Source organism: Ambystoma mexicanum, chromosome 7q (genome assembly GCF_040938575.1).
Source record: "Ambystoma mexicanum isolate Mex_15411 chromosome 7q, UKY_AmexF1_1, whole genome shotgun sequence".
Taxonomy (NCBI): domain Eukaryota; kingdom Metazoa; phylum Chordata; class Amphibia; order Caudata; family Ambystomatidae; genus Ambystoma; species Ambystoma mexicanum.
In genome coordinates, this window is record NC_090941.1 from 250,303,632 (window position 1) to 250,319,432 (window position 15,801).

The window sequence follows — 15,801 nt, forward strand, 5'->3', positions numbered from 1 at the left end:
ACCTTTGTTTCGGGACTCCCTTCCACAAGACAAGAATTCTCCAGACCTTACCTCTTAGGGTTCCCTTTCCCAAGAGTCACTCTCACAATATTTGCTTCACATGTTCTCACCACTTGCCACTTGTCAACCCTTTTGTGGCTTAGGGTCTAGGCGCAGTTGTTGGACCGCACAGTCCACCCATCACAGGTCATGCAACCAGAAGCCAATTACCTTGATTGTAACTTGAATCTTGATGTTAACAAAGTTGACACATGGAAACCCAATGGTCTAGGCACAGTTGTCATACCACACGGTCCACCCATCACAGGTCACGCAACCATAGATTTATTCCCAGCTGATGTTCAATGGTTTACAAGTTCAAATGTTTCTTGAGGTGTTCCTTTGGTAAGAAAGTAGCAGGAATCAATTTCAATTGGGTGGGCTATATCAGCCCTTCTTGCCAAGATTCACAGGATGGTCTAATTAGCCCTGTTCACCACATTCAACCTTAACTGACATTCATCATTCAGGTTTTTAAATGGTGCTTTATTATTCAAAGGTTGCTGTATTAATTTCAATGTATTGCTCCTGTTTAGTTCGGTATTCAATAAATGTTAATTCATTGTTAGTTTGTTCAATCCTTTGTTTCCATTCACTTCAGCATTCAAAATAGGCTTTTTTTCAGTTTTGCAGTACAGTTGATTACTCACTGGTGTTCATCGGCTGCTTCCAGACATTTGGGGTATTCCTGCGACACTCCCATTACCTTGAATCTGATTCCTGTGGCTCCCGTGGCTTCCTCCTCTCGCTCTCTCTAGAAGTGAGGATGCTTAAAGAGGTGAACCTCACTTGCTTGCTGTGCAGTTTCTCTCTTTCTTACTCTGGCCTTTGCCAGCACCGCTGTCACTGGTATTCAAACATGGACCGCGTCCTAGGGGCTCCGCATTCACCAGCAGCTCCTGCGGCCAGTTCCACATCTTAGAGGTTCCTGGGCTTCAGGAAAACTATGGGTCCCAATAGTCCTCTGGCTCTCTTGCCGGCATCTTGGACCTCCTAGACCTCCATGGCTACCTCCTCTTACGAGTCTCCTGCTGCTCACAATCCTGCTCCTGCCCTTGCCTCTTCCTTTTCTTCTGCTTCCACCTTTTATACACTCCCTGATTATCAATGGGCTGCAGGTGATTCAAATCAACCTCAATTGCCTGAGCTTGCCTGTACCCATTAAAGTGACCTGCCTGACTCTAATAGCTAGAGGCCTCTGATCCTGTGTTCTTCATCACAGTGCCAAAGTGGGTTTTGCAGTGGTTAATCTGCAATACTCCTAGTTGCCTCTTCTTCTTCTCAGTACACAAAAGGCTAAGGAAGGGTAGGGTAGGTTGGTAGGGTAGGTTACTGTCAGGAAAAGGGGGATACCATGTATCTCCATCAGGTACCCTCTACACTTCCCAAGGACGCTCCACTCAGGTATTCCTCCCTTGCTTGTCCGCTCCCATGGTCGGGATCCAAGAAGGTTTCCCTGTCCCTGGCCACCAGACCAGAGGATCTCGGGGGAGCAGATCTGAGGATAACTTCAGGTTTCTCACACCATGCAATGTAACATTATATAAATATATATAAATGACAAACGGCTCCTATGGCGCCTGGCTAACAAACAGCTGGTACCTCCAGGTGCGGCTGGAGAAAACTGCTGATTAATCCAAAAGCAGACTGCAAACTGCTTGTCACTCTGTGTCGTAAAGAAAAGCATGCCAGAGAGCAAAAAGACATGTCTGGGAACTCATTCTCAAATTTAAAGTGCAAACCGTGTGTTTATTTCACTAATGAATAGTTCATAAAACAATCAAACATGTACTTACAAAAAGAGATGGGTTAATCAGGTGGAACATCTTGCGCCACACGTTCCATCCCTCTGAGGGGACTTCATCAGGCTAGTTCAATCTCCCAACAAACGGCTTCCCTTAATTAAGTGCATTTGTTCCCTTGTCAAAATCACGTGACTCAAGTGCAATGAACATCTTAATCGCCTGCTACTGTGGTGGTTATCTTATGGGTTGAATCCCTATGGACGTCAATGACTCAATCTCGTCTGTTAGTGTTGATAAGTGTCTACACTTATTAGCTTAATATAATAAATACATTTGGATCACAAACATGAATATATCTTTCAAATCCTTTTATATAAGCTTAACGTCGATACACTCAAGAAGTTAACAAACAAACATGTATTATCACTTAGCTAGAGAAAACAAAAAAACAGCAACAAGGAAGCATAACAAAACAATATGCATTTCATGTTGCATTATTCTAAAGTGATCACAGAGCATAAGAGTGCTCGTTAAAGTGTACATGCAATGTATGTAAACAACAAAGAGATAACGTACGTTGTCACTTTATTTATTTTTTGAGAGACTATACATATCAATAATAACTTTATATTTCAGTTGTCTCAGTATGCAATACTCGTTCCATTTCTCTCTAATCCCTTATTCATGAGCTATGTCAACAAATCTTAAACGATTTAAAGCATTCTACAAAATTAACTCAAGGGAAAACCTCCCTATCACTCTTTCAATGAATTCAGAAACTATTGCTAAATCTTCTGCTGGATTGTGAACATATGGTTTCATCGTATTTATCTTGATAATCAATGTGGATTTCAATTGTCTTAGTTTAGGTTTTTTGTTGCCTTTCATACTCAGCACTGGCATATGAGCTTTTTCAAAAGCTTGTTCTCTGAAAGATGTTATCTCACAGCGATTTGACACAGTTGAATGCAGGAAATCATATGCTTTGCTTCATCACTTGCTGTGCTTCCTAATCTAGGGACACAGCGACAGCATGAGCCTTTGGACCTCATTACACGGGTGGCGCTAAGGGATTACCGGCACCATTATGGGCACCGCTGCCGGTAATCCCTTAGTGCCATACTACGAGGTCCCTCAGCGGGTCCCGTCTGTAACATGTGGCCAGACCACACGACTTCAGGGCAAATAACAGTATAATAGCGGTACCGTTATTTGCTCCTTCCCCTTTCCCATTGAGCCCTATGGAGGCTCAAATGGGAATGGGGAAGGGCCTTGGTGAATGGGGAATTACCGCCCCACCAACCTTGGAATGGGGCAGTTATTCCCCCATTCACCAAGGCGGAATCGGTAAAATACCGGCGGCAACCATGGCGCTAATAGCACCATGGTTACCGCCGTCCGTTTAATGAGGCCCTTTGTCTTGCTCTCCCAATGTGGAAGATGCTGGCTAACACCTGCAAGAGTTCTTCTGCTCCATTGAGGTCCTGCATACCAGTGTAGCTGGCAAAGATGCAGGTCTTGCTCCGGCAGCAGTTCATCCCCAAATTGCTGGGGGTGGTTAGGGAACAGAGCTTTCCACTGCTTTGTAACACACATTCCTCACCTCAATTCCTGAGGTCTTTCAAGAGATCAACTCTCTTCTTACAGTCCAGAAAGGAATCAAAGCAAGAGGGAGTGAAAGACAACAAGCCACTGTGGATTGGTTTAAACAATCCTGATTTAAGGGGTTAAACCCTTGTTAGCCTTGTTAGCAACATGTGACTTGTGTTTTACTAAATCATATCCAACATGCTTTGCTGTAGTGAAACTCTGGCAGGCAGAAAGGAAAGAAAGGCCCGACAAAACTAAGATGGAAGACTATTTCCTCACATTGGTTACGCTCTACCAGCCTGTTCAAACCAGCATCCTTCTTTAGCCCTGGACTTCAAAGGCCTTTTGTTATGTATCACCCTGGTGTGAGGCTGGCCTTTTGTTTAGAGTATGCTTTTGAAATCTGTTTCCCAGGCAGCTCTTGTTAAGGGATGTCCTGCTGGTGTACCTGACCTCTCCAGGTATCAAAGCGAGGCTCATTGTTCCTACTCTTTGTCCTGCTGGTGAGCAGAGACAGCAATCTGTCCAGAATACACACCTCCTGTCCCTGTATGGAGAGGCTCACAGGGTTGACAGGAGTATGATACAAATCAGGTGTCACGTTTAATTATTATGTAACCTACCAAACACCATGCCACAGTCTTATTTTTTCAGATTATCCTGCCACCAGGTTAGAAGGTTATCAGAATGTAATGGTTTTGGGACAGAGGTGGAGATGTAGATGCAGCCCCTTTAGTGCAGTGGCATTGCAGTCACAACAGCTGTTAAAGCATGGCACCTGTGATCTAAATTTATCAATGTCTTTCTTAAAGTAGAACACTTAAAGTAGGAGCAATTTGCAAGTTATGGCCTATTTAAGATATCGTTGTTTTGGACAAGACTTTCTTAACATTTCCGTGTTAAGAATGTCAAAGGGATATTTTTATTTTTAAAGTACACGCAAAGCACCAGTTACGTGGCTAAAATCTGTGCCCTCCCCCTGGACAATTAAACATATCACACAAAACCGATATGCCTTATTTCCACATGTTCATATTTCCCACACCAAAAAGTATTTATTTTAGGTAGAATGTCACATTTTCCTCACATTATATATAAAGCGCACCTTTGTCAAACACTGAAACACAAACAGGTAACCTCTTTACATATTACCTTTTGTTATGAGTCTTTTAGCCCTGAAAGTGTAATTTCTGCTGAATGCTGAATTACATTCTGGTATTTGTTGTCTTCCATTGAAGATGTGGAGGAAAAATGGCACAATTTAAACATTCGGCCTAGCATATTTCTATAAGGATTAATATATTTTTTGGTGTATTATTGATGTGTTGAGTTCAAATTAAGTTTTCACAGAAAAGTAAATTATACATGCATTACCACCTCACACAATAAAACTTGCATTGAAATAAACATTGCAATTTATGTAAAAATGTATATAAAAACAACTCACTCATGCTTTGCTACCACTAATTATACAATCTATCCCTCACCTTCAGCCACTCATGATACATTGGAATATGCACTGACTTATTTTCGGTGTTTAGACTATACCACCAAAATGTCTCACTCTTAATATTGTCCAAATTACTCACATACTTTCCCAACCAACAAATATATAAAGTTCTGTTAACGAGGCACTGGGTCAAGACATGCCGGGGCGTTTCTATTGTATTGTCTAATTTACACAAACAGAAAATTCTTTGTTCCCTGGTTATACCCGATTCCGGACCCATATTGCTTAAGACCAGAACTTTATTTACTCTTAATAACATCAAAAATATGTGCAAGGCAGGGCAACAACATAACTTCACATAATATTGCGGGACATTACATTTATGTATCAGTTTAATTGTCCCCCCCCCCTTGCTTCAACTTGGCTAAATGATAAAAAATGTGCTGTTGAGTCACATGCTTCGAGTTTATGTATGCACCTGTTTCCTGGACATGGTACTCCTCTTCGCAAGTTGGGATCCATTCAATATCCTTGAAGGTGGCATTTACGAGTCCAGCAAATGGGTCCCACCTTACCAAATCAGCTAGGGTTACTAGTAAATTCAATGCAGGACACCTAGGCCTAGTTCTGGCCAAAGGAGGGAGAGAGCGTAGTCCCAGCTATAGTCTAATTAATTCAATAGGGACGCTAGTGGGCAGTCCCAAGATACTTTTCCAACATTTCCCCACCCCAAACTTCAGCCAAACCAGATCCTACATTCATAGGACCTGGAGTCCATACAAGATGGTAGTGCATAGACATTGTTTATATAGTAGCAGTACCCCACAATAGCTATAACCTGCACATTCTTTCACATGTTATCCAATCATAGCCATGAGTGAAATTGCTTTCCTCCTTCTTTCGGCTATTGTAGTGGAAGAGTCTCCCTTCGTATCTATTTGCAAAACCAAGATATTTATGCCGGTCCAGCATCTCTATGTAATTACCCATTACCTCCATTTTAGGGGTTTCCAGTTCTTTATGGTCAAAATGCATTATCTTAGTTTTCTCTAGGTTGAGGTTTACACCATTTCACCTAGCATACTGGGATAATGCTTCCAATGAATTCCAAAGCCATCTGTAAGTGTGGCCCCAGACTATCACACTGTCTGCATACAATATACATGTTACTTTTTCATCCCCCAACCTAGGTGGACTATTATCCTTATCCGCCATTTCAAAATCACAGGCAAATCTGACAGTTATATGTTGAACAGGATGGGCACCAACGTGCTTCCCTGCTTTACCCACTTATTGGTGGGAATGTGTAGCGAGTAGGTGCCCCGACATCCAGCCGGACCTGGACTGTGGTGTCCTCATAGATTCCATGGATAGCCCGTGCCAGGTTCTCCGGGCACTGATCTATCTCCAGATTTCTCCATAAGCGGTCACGGTCAACTGTGGCGAAAGCCGCCTTAAAATCCACCATTGCGACATCAAGATTTGGACTCCATTTTTCTTTCCACTTTCTTATTAATGTATCCAGAACTCGCAAATATTTGATCGTTCCTGACCCTGCCCTAAACCCCAATTGGAATCTATTTAACACCCCGATTTAGTTTACCCAAGTTGCCAGGGAGGCAAAAAGCTTGTCAGTGGTATCCGGTAAGGCCAAAAGCCTGTAGTTTGCTGGGTCAATTCTCTTCCCTTTTTATGTATACTGGCACCAGTAGCAAGGTTTTCCATGATAGCTGGATGCTGCCTTCTGCACAGACCTTAGAATATAATATGGATAGAAATTCTGCCTATTGCCGTGGGCCTTGCTTAAAAACTATATTTGCCATTCCTTTGAGCCTTGGTGCTTTTGAATCTTTTAATTTCCGTATTAACCTGTGTTATCCTATCCACATCACATTCTATCTCTATGTTTTTTTTAATACTCTTTTTATCATGGTTATCCACTATAACTCTGTTGTCTGCCTGTAACAAAGTAGTTTCTATGTGCCTATCCCAAGAAAAAGCACTAACGGGGCACTTAACAAACTCTGCGTTTTTCTAGGTGCTGCAACTCAGCATCTTCCCCATTTTCCACAAATCCTTTGCGGCAACTACTGACACCAAGTACTGCCATTGTGCATTTTTCTTGGATACCTGCCACCATTTCACCCAGTTTCGGTATCTATTTTTCATCCCCCTAATCTGCTCATACTTCTGCCGAGCATCTAGGTTACCACTATAGCCCCACAAATCCCTATTCTCACATCCCTCTTAGTGTCCCTAGTAACTCGATCATACGGTTGTCCAGGTGATTTTCTATAAAACAGATGTAGTTATTCTTATGTGCCCCAAACATGGATGTTACCTCTTTTAACAGGGTCTCTATAACATCTGTGGTCACTCTCCTGTTCAATATATAGCATCCCCAGTCTTACAAAAAATGTGTGCCATGCAATGCCTTGCTCATTGTGGCATGTCAGTTGCATAACACACTTACCCTTCATGAAAGCTTTTTCTGGACCTTCTCCTATGAGCACAAATTCTGGGTCTTCATGAGAGCCAACTTCACGCAGGACATTAGCCACAGTTTCCATTATGCTATCTGATATTGCCCCACCAGGGGGGTTGTAGATATTAACTACAATCCAGCCTTTCATGTTTCCAGGAATGAAGGCTTTTACTACCAGAATATTGGCATTTCTTTTGGACACAATTATTTATACAAAGGCAGTCTGACTGTACCAGACTTGTCTATGCTTCATGTTGAGTCAACAAACAAGAGCACTGAAGGTCAGTTTCATTGTGTATATGTTGCAGAAGGGAATAGTTCATTGAACACTACACTTCATCCTCTGCACTCACGTGAAGTCATGGGGGACAGTTTAGAATTGTATCAAACGAAAGCTATGAAAGGTACACCAATTAGTATCTGGAAAAAAACATTAGAAGCCTGTAATGTCTCTGTGCTTTTTTAAAATGGTACTGGAGGGAGGCTGGATGATTGTAAGGTGCAAATCTCTGCTTCAGAATATCATTGTACAAGAATGTATTCAGAGGATTCACAATTCCGCAACAATGTTGAATATATGCTGTAACAGGTGAAAGAAAAAAATTAACTTTTAGAGGGCAAACTTACAAATATTCTTGCTACAATTAGAGGAACTAAAGAAAATTGGTGTAGGAGACACTCCGAGGTTAGATGCAAGATCATAAACTTGGGATCTCAAACTGGTTTGTTACACTGAGTATGGTTGGGATGATCTTGCAGAGTGGATTCTGTAAAGTAATGCAGAGAAAGACAATATAGAACACATGACACCAGGAGAAATGTGTTCTATGGAACCTGTAAGTGTATAGCATATTTTTTCATCACATATTTTTAGCCATGTGACACTTCATATGTAATCAAGAAAATGGTCCAGTTGGCCCTGTAGAACATTTCTTTTTAAGGAAAGAGTACCATGAACGTGGGCACGGCAAATACATATGCTTTTGTGGATTAAAGATGCTCCTCAGATGTGTCAGGAAAGTGATGGCTGTGTGACAGAGTTCATTGAAAAATGTGTTACACTCTATTCCAGCTCAGCACGTCAAAGCTGATCTACAGAAAAAGGTGGAAAGGTTTCATAGCATCCATGTGGAAAGTACTGTAAAAAAAAAAATACAAACGTAATGACAAGTACTACACTCAGTGCAGATTTGGCTTTCCAAGGCTTGTGACACCAGTTGCTCAAGTTAGTAGTTTAATGTCATCTGTTCGACACCATGTTACTGGTAAGTCTCAGAGAAATACCTACAATTTAAAAAGAAATAAGGAATGCCAATTTATTTATGATTACAATGCTGTCATTGCTCAGCTATGGAATGCAAAATACTGATGTACAGTTTATTTCTGATAATTCAACAGCTGTTGTTTGTTATGTTACAACATGATATGATATAATATGATATGATATGATATGAAAGTTTTTTACATAACACTTATACACAATGTATTTCAAAGCGCTTCACGGCAAGGGAGGGAACAAGGGAAAATACAATTACATTCTTACAGGCCATGAACAACAATAACATGAAATTAACTATCGTACTCAGCCTGACAACATTTCAGATAGGGCAAGAGCTAAAACACAGATAGGAAGGAAATGGGAAACAAACAGGCGACTACCGTACTAGGCCTGACAACATTTCTGATAGAGCCGGAGATTAACAAGAGGTGAGGGAGGGGGAGGAGAAAAGAGGGAGAGGAATGAAACAAGCGACTATGAAGTAGGCCTGACAACATTTCAGAGAGTGCTGGAGGGGGGGCAATTAAAGGGAGAGGGGGAGGAGACAAACATTGGTTGCTATTATTCTAAGTCCAGGGACAATTCTGAAAGAGTAAGTGCATAGAAAAAAATAAAGGAGGGTTGGACGAGAGAGGGCGAAGGGAGAGGAGGAGAAAACAGAGAATAAAACATTAAGGAAACAATATATATAAATATAAATAGCATAGATGACTAAAGCAGAAAACAGCGATGCAGCTGAAGTATGGGCAGTTTTTTCATCAGATAAAAGTCTCAGTCAGAAACTTGTAAGGTTTGGTTTGAAGATGCTTTCATATAGAGATTGTGGTATCTATGAAGCTGCAGATCGGCTAACTGGTTTGCCTTTGTATGGACATAGCGTTAATGTAGTTTTGTTACCAGCTAGTACTAGACATCAAGCATTGAAGGCTTTAGTTGAAATTGAGCACCTGACAATACAGAGATTTTGAAAACCAACTTGATTGATACATATTATCCAAATGATCTTAATTGTTGGAGGATCTTTGTTTATGTGAAGTTTATATGAAGTAGTACTACACTACTCTGATCGAAATATTGAAGCAAACAGCGACAGAGGACGGTTTAAAGTAAATCGATGTAGTGGTTGAAAAGGGAAGTCTCATTAACCTCATAAAACAGTATTTTCAAAGTGCCAAGAAAAAAGAATCAATACATTTTTGTATTTTGCAGTTGTTCTTCCCATGGCGAGCAGAAAGTGATTTACTTGGAAGTTTTGAAACTTTTGAAAAATCATTTTTTGAGCAGTATTTGGGCTTACTGGAGAAAGAACTATGCCAAGAAGAACGTGTGACAGCTGAATTGGCAAAAGATACTCCTGAGGGCAGTAAAGAATCTGCATCAGGAAGTCAAAATGTTCTTGGTAAGCCAATTATTCGAATTGATGTAGAGCTTACTATGGAGGAAGTAGATATTGCAATGGAACAAAGTAAAGTTGCAGATGGGAATTGTGATGAAATTGTTAGTAAACATAGGGAAAAAAGAAGTTCATAATAAAATTAAAGATAGGTTCTTACATGGTTTACTGCATGACAAGTGTGAATGCTTGTGTGTGCAATACAAACCTGTTTTTATGTAGGTTAGTGGACAAGCCGGGACAGGTACATATTATTTAATTAATGCAATAAAAGCTATGATCCAAAATGCAACATATTTCTCTTTGTCATGTATTGTAACTGCTCCAACAGGTTTATCTGCATTTAATGTAGGAGGCGCGACTATACATCACCTGTTAATGTTACCAGAGGAGCATGACAGCAAACTAGAATATCGGACACTTGTATCAAGTGAGGCATAAGAAAGGTTCTTAGAAAATTAAACACCTTGATTGTAGATGAAGTAAGTATGTTGTCTAATTGATGCTAACTTTCATTAACTTGTTAATACAAGAGGTTTTGACGCCTGACAACAACATTTTTTTTGGAGGTAAACATGTACTTGTTTTTGGAGACTTGTTACAATTAACTCCTGTGAAAAGTCAACCCATTTTTAGAATGCTGCAATCTAAGATGCTCAACAAATTATAGGAAGTATTGGTCATTTTAACCTTTAACCTTTGGAATTGTTTTGAATTCCAGGAACTTACCATTAATATGAGGCAAGTGGAGATAACTGGAGTTAGCAGTAGACAAGACTGTGTGTCCCTCTGCCCTTCTGTGAGGATTTTGCTACTGTTGGGTCGCTGCATCGGAAAAAGCTGCTTCCTCTTTAAGAAAACTGCTGCCAGGAAGTACTCCTATTTAATCTCACTTCCTCCGTGAAGCGGAGCGAAGTGGAGATAAATGGATTTAGCAGGAGTTGGCGTGAGGTGCGACAGGGGTGGCGCGCTGCGGGAACTCATTGAAAGGAATGGAGAAATTAAGATCTTCCTCATTGCATTGTGCAAAAAAACCGGCAGCAGGTGGTGTGGTCAGAGCCTGCTGCTGATGATTTTGTGTTTCCGCAAAGGAAGGGCGCTGTTAACATAACGCATAATAGCCTGTTGCCCCTGATGGTACCCGCTGTGAGGGATGTACTGAAGCCCTGGCAAGATGTGGTGTCTCTAAACCCGGAACCAAAAGGGTTGTTGGGCCGCCCATTTTCTGGATTATTGATGATGATGAAGAACGATTTGGGTTGGTCAGTGACGGCAACCAAATGCCCGAATCCTTATGTTCAAGCAATCTACTTAAAAAATGAACAAGAGGGTGGGGATCCTCCTTTGGTTTTGATTAACGTTTATTGGGGAGTCAATTTGGGGAAGGAATTTGATTTTACAAAGGCTGTAACTGATTTGATTGATGAGGCTGTTTGTGAAGTGGAATGAGTTAAGCTAGTGTTGTGTGCTGACCTTAATGTCAAACCGTTGGACTGGGAAAGTGGGTGATAAGAAGGAATGGAATGAAAGAGAGAAGAATTGGATGAGGTGTATGAAGTTGAGAGAAATGCACTTGGTAAATGGTCAAACGGAGGGAGATATCCCTGGTCGCCCGAAGTGGAGGAATGGATCTTTGACATCTTGCATTGACTATTGTTCCATCTCTAATAATCTTAAGGAGAGTATTTAGACCTTAGTGGTGAGACCCCAGTCGATCAGCTCTACTGACCATAAGTTTTGGGGGTGTGCGAGTCAATGATTGTAAGGATGTAATGGAAGAGGTTGAATTAAGGAGTTATGGGATTTGCCTAAGATTGAAAGAGCATTAGGTCAGTTGGATTGATAGAGATTATATGGTCAACTGTTGAGTGACCCCTGGAATATTGATTATAGGGGGCTACTCAAAGAGTTTTCTAAGCCAGGAGTACAGAAAGGAGATTTGTCGTGGCCAAATAAACATGTCTATGACAGTGATTTAGTTGTATAAAGGTATGCATAGAGCATTGAAACAAAAAAGGGGAGACTCCGGCTCTGAGAACAAAGAAGGGGTAAGAAAAGTCTGTCCGACCTATAAAAACTGGTGTAGAAGCACTCAACACTTGCTTCTTCAGCATGATGCTGAGTGCATGCTACAAGCGGTCTGTAAGAAGGACTCTAGATCTACATGGGAGCTAATCAACAATGGTGGGGTGTTCCGCCATGAGAATTCCTTGGTGATGGTGGCAGAGAGAGACTGGATTATCCACTATCAATCCTTGTTTTCTGACCCGGGTGTGGTTTCGACCAGCCCTAAAGTCAGGGATGGGGGGGATGGAATTTTCTTCTGGATAGTTATGATGTAAGCAATGATTGGAAAGCTCAGTGCCTCCCGTGCGGTTGGTCCTGATGGGATTTCGAACTATAAATTTAAAAACAACAAACACCACTGGGCAAGTGTTGTCTTAACGATGTTTAGACAGATCATGACCAACAGATCTATCCCTGAGTCTTGGAAGGAGGCTTTAATCGTGCCCATATTTAAAAAGGGTGATAGGACTGATCCTGAAAACTATCGTCCTATCGCCCGGACACGTTGGGGAAGCTTTTTGCAACTCTCCTTCTGCACGATTTAAAGATATGGGTACATAGTAGTGGTATTTTGGACCCTAGGCAGATGGGTTTCGTGAGGGGAAAGGGCACCTCCTTAAACCTCTTCCTATTGAATTTACTTAATGAAGAGAGTTTTGAGAAGGGATTGATGCTGTTCCTGGCGTTTATGGACCTCAAACAGGCGTTCGATAGTGTTATCAAGAGCCATCTGTGGGCAAAACTGCATTTGTGGGGTTGCCCGGGTGATCTCGTAGAAGCAATTGGAGAACTTTATACTGACACCTCGGTGCGAATTAGGCTCTGTGCAAGGGGAACGCTATCTAGTAAAATCTCCACCTTCTGGGGACTGAAACAGGGGTGTGCCCTTGCACCGCTTCTGTTTTGCCTATATATATCTGACTTGGGATAGTCCCAGGAGAATGTACGTGCCTTTCCGCCATCAGTAAACGGAGCCCAGGTACCGTGGATTCTTTTCACGGATGATCTGGTCTTTCTTGATTGCACTACCATAGGCCTTCAGCACCACCTATGAGTGTTTGAATCATATTTTAGGAGCAATGGTATGAAGATCAATGCAAGCAAATCTAAGGTGCTCCCGATGAAGAAGGCAAGAAGGGTGAAGAAAGAGACCTTTACCTGGAGAGTGGGAGGAACCCCTCTAGAGTAGGTGGATTCAATAGTCTATTTGGGGGTCACTGTCAATAGAAACGCTCATGAGGCTGCTCACTATGCATATCTATGCCAGAGAATGATTCCTATGGTGAACAAGGGTAGGGTGCTGCACCGGAAGTTTGGTAAATTTACACTAATTCCCATCATTTCCTTCTATAAACAAAAGGTGGCACAGATCCTAACTTATGGAGCTGAGGCAGTTCTCGGCCTCTCATGTGGCTGTTGGGAGAAATTGGAGGGTCACTTTTGGTGTAAGATATTGCACCTGCCAAATGATCTACCAATGTGTAGAATCAGGTTTGAACTGAGGCTCCAGTCTTTGGAGTCATCGGTAGCTTGGAAGACGGTATCACTGTATAGGAAATGTGCCTTAGAGAATGTTGAGAGACTGTTTAAGATCTTGGCCTTGGATATTAGGGTGGTAAATGGACCATTTGAAGAATGGAGAAATAAGGTGGATGCCCTTATGCAGGATAAAGATGTGTTCGTAAATCTGCTAATGTGTAACCCAATGAGTGTGAGAAAGAAACTGCTGCTCCGAAATTGGATTACTACTATGGATCAGAGCAGTGGTATAAGGTCTAAATAACTATTGCCTGTGGACTGGGGGAGAGTTAATAAACTACCGAAATGTATGGTTAAATTCCCTTAAATACCGTGACCTTCTTCTTAGATGTCGTCTAAATATCCTTCACACAAGAGAGATTTTGTCTAAGAGGAAAATGGTGGGGATCGAAAGTGCAAACTGTCGGTATTGCAAGAGTACTTGTTATGTGGAAACCCCAGAACATCTATCAATGAATTGTGAAGCTCTGGCTAAGATTTGAGTGCTATATTTAGAGGAGACCTTATGGATAGAATCAACTCTTTCAAGAGGGGAATGGTGGAAGTGAATGCTAATTGGTGATCAGCCTAGGTTGGTTATAGCTGTGATGAAAATTCCAGAGGTCGTGCTAACCAAACAGGGGGAAATAGGGTGGGAGTGTGGGGAGTAAGGGACTTTTGGTTGACTGATGCAGATATTAACTGTCCAACTGTCGGCTTTGACATAGTAATATTTTGCGAACTAGTGGAGGGGATGTTGCTGTAGCTGTGAATGTTATCTAGAACTGAGATGTTAAAGGTCTGATTTTAGGGGAATAGATTTGTGTTTATAATTGTGGATGGCTCTTTTTTTTTGGGACCAAAACATTTTAAAGGTTTGAGGCAAACTGGAGACTTAGAGTATGCGGAAATACTTAACAAGTTTTGTATGGGTGTTCTTGATGAAAACGTGAAAGCAGTTTTAAAGGAAAGACTGATTTTTAACCTGTTTCATGTAAATTGCAGTCCGTTTGATGTCATGCTGACTCTTAAGTAAAGAAAACGTTTTTGTGTTGCTTTGATGTGCACACTTGCAGAGTCTAAACAGTTTAACACTACAATGCTACAGTTAGAGAAGCAAAATATTGTAGAGATAACATCATGTTATGTTTTATATGGTCATGTTATGCCTTTAGAGTTGGATAAGAGAGCAAAAGTTGATTAGGTCAGCTAGAGAATTCAATTTCTAAAACTACATGTCTGGAAGGAGTTTTAAAACTGTGTATCTTTGCACGAGTAATGTTGAATTTCATGCTTTTTAAGGATACCTTTGTGAAAGAAGCACAGTTTCCATTGTGCTTTGCTTATGCAATAACTATTAATAAATCACACGGGTTGATGTTAGAAGCAGCACATATTGACATTGGTCACACATGTTTAAAGAAGGAATGTCATATGTAGCTTTGTCATGTGTGAAAAATGTAGAAGGTTTATTTTTAATACACTTTGATGAAAGCAAAGGGACAACTGATATTTCTTGCATTGAAGAATCTCATAGGTTCGGTGTACTCTATGCTCCTCACCTGAACCGTATACCTGTACCTGTGAAGCAGGCATCCAGGAAATGTAAGGAGTCAGTGTAAGCACATTCAAATTAAATCATTCCTTGTAAGAGTGAACAATAACGCAATTGAATGAAGTTGGAGAGTCATTTAACTGTAACATACTGTCATTACATCTTTAGTAATGAAACAGGAGTTTAATGCTATTGTAGTGCAGCTTTGTGTATGTTGTTTCAAATGACTCCATTGATGCAAGACATAGCTTCAACAGCCGAGAAGCAGCTATGTGTTGAACTTTCATTTCTTAAAATACCTTTAGATGAAAATTCACACAATTTGCATTCGGCAATGTCAATCCGAAATGTAGTAGCTGTTGCAAGTGGAAATGAACAATTTTCTGAAAATGCTTAGGAGGATAGTCAAGAATTTTTAATGAATCTCTTTGAGTGATTAGTGAAAGAAACTGTTAATGTACCTAAGTAGGTTGGAATTATTCATGAGTGGAAGCCTATGTGTCCAAAATGTAAGAAAGGGTATTCTATCCCAGATCTTTTTTAAGGATTTGTGTATCTACATGTGCCTGATCATAAAAGTTTAACATGTTCTGATCTTGTAACTAATGCATTCCATGATATGCAATGCAGTGACTGTGGTTGTTATTTACAAACAACACTGCAAAATCATTTTTTTTAAT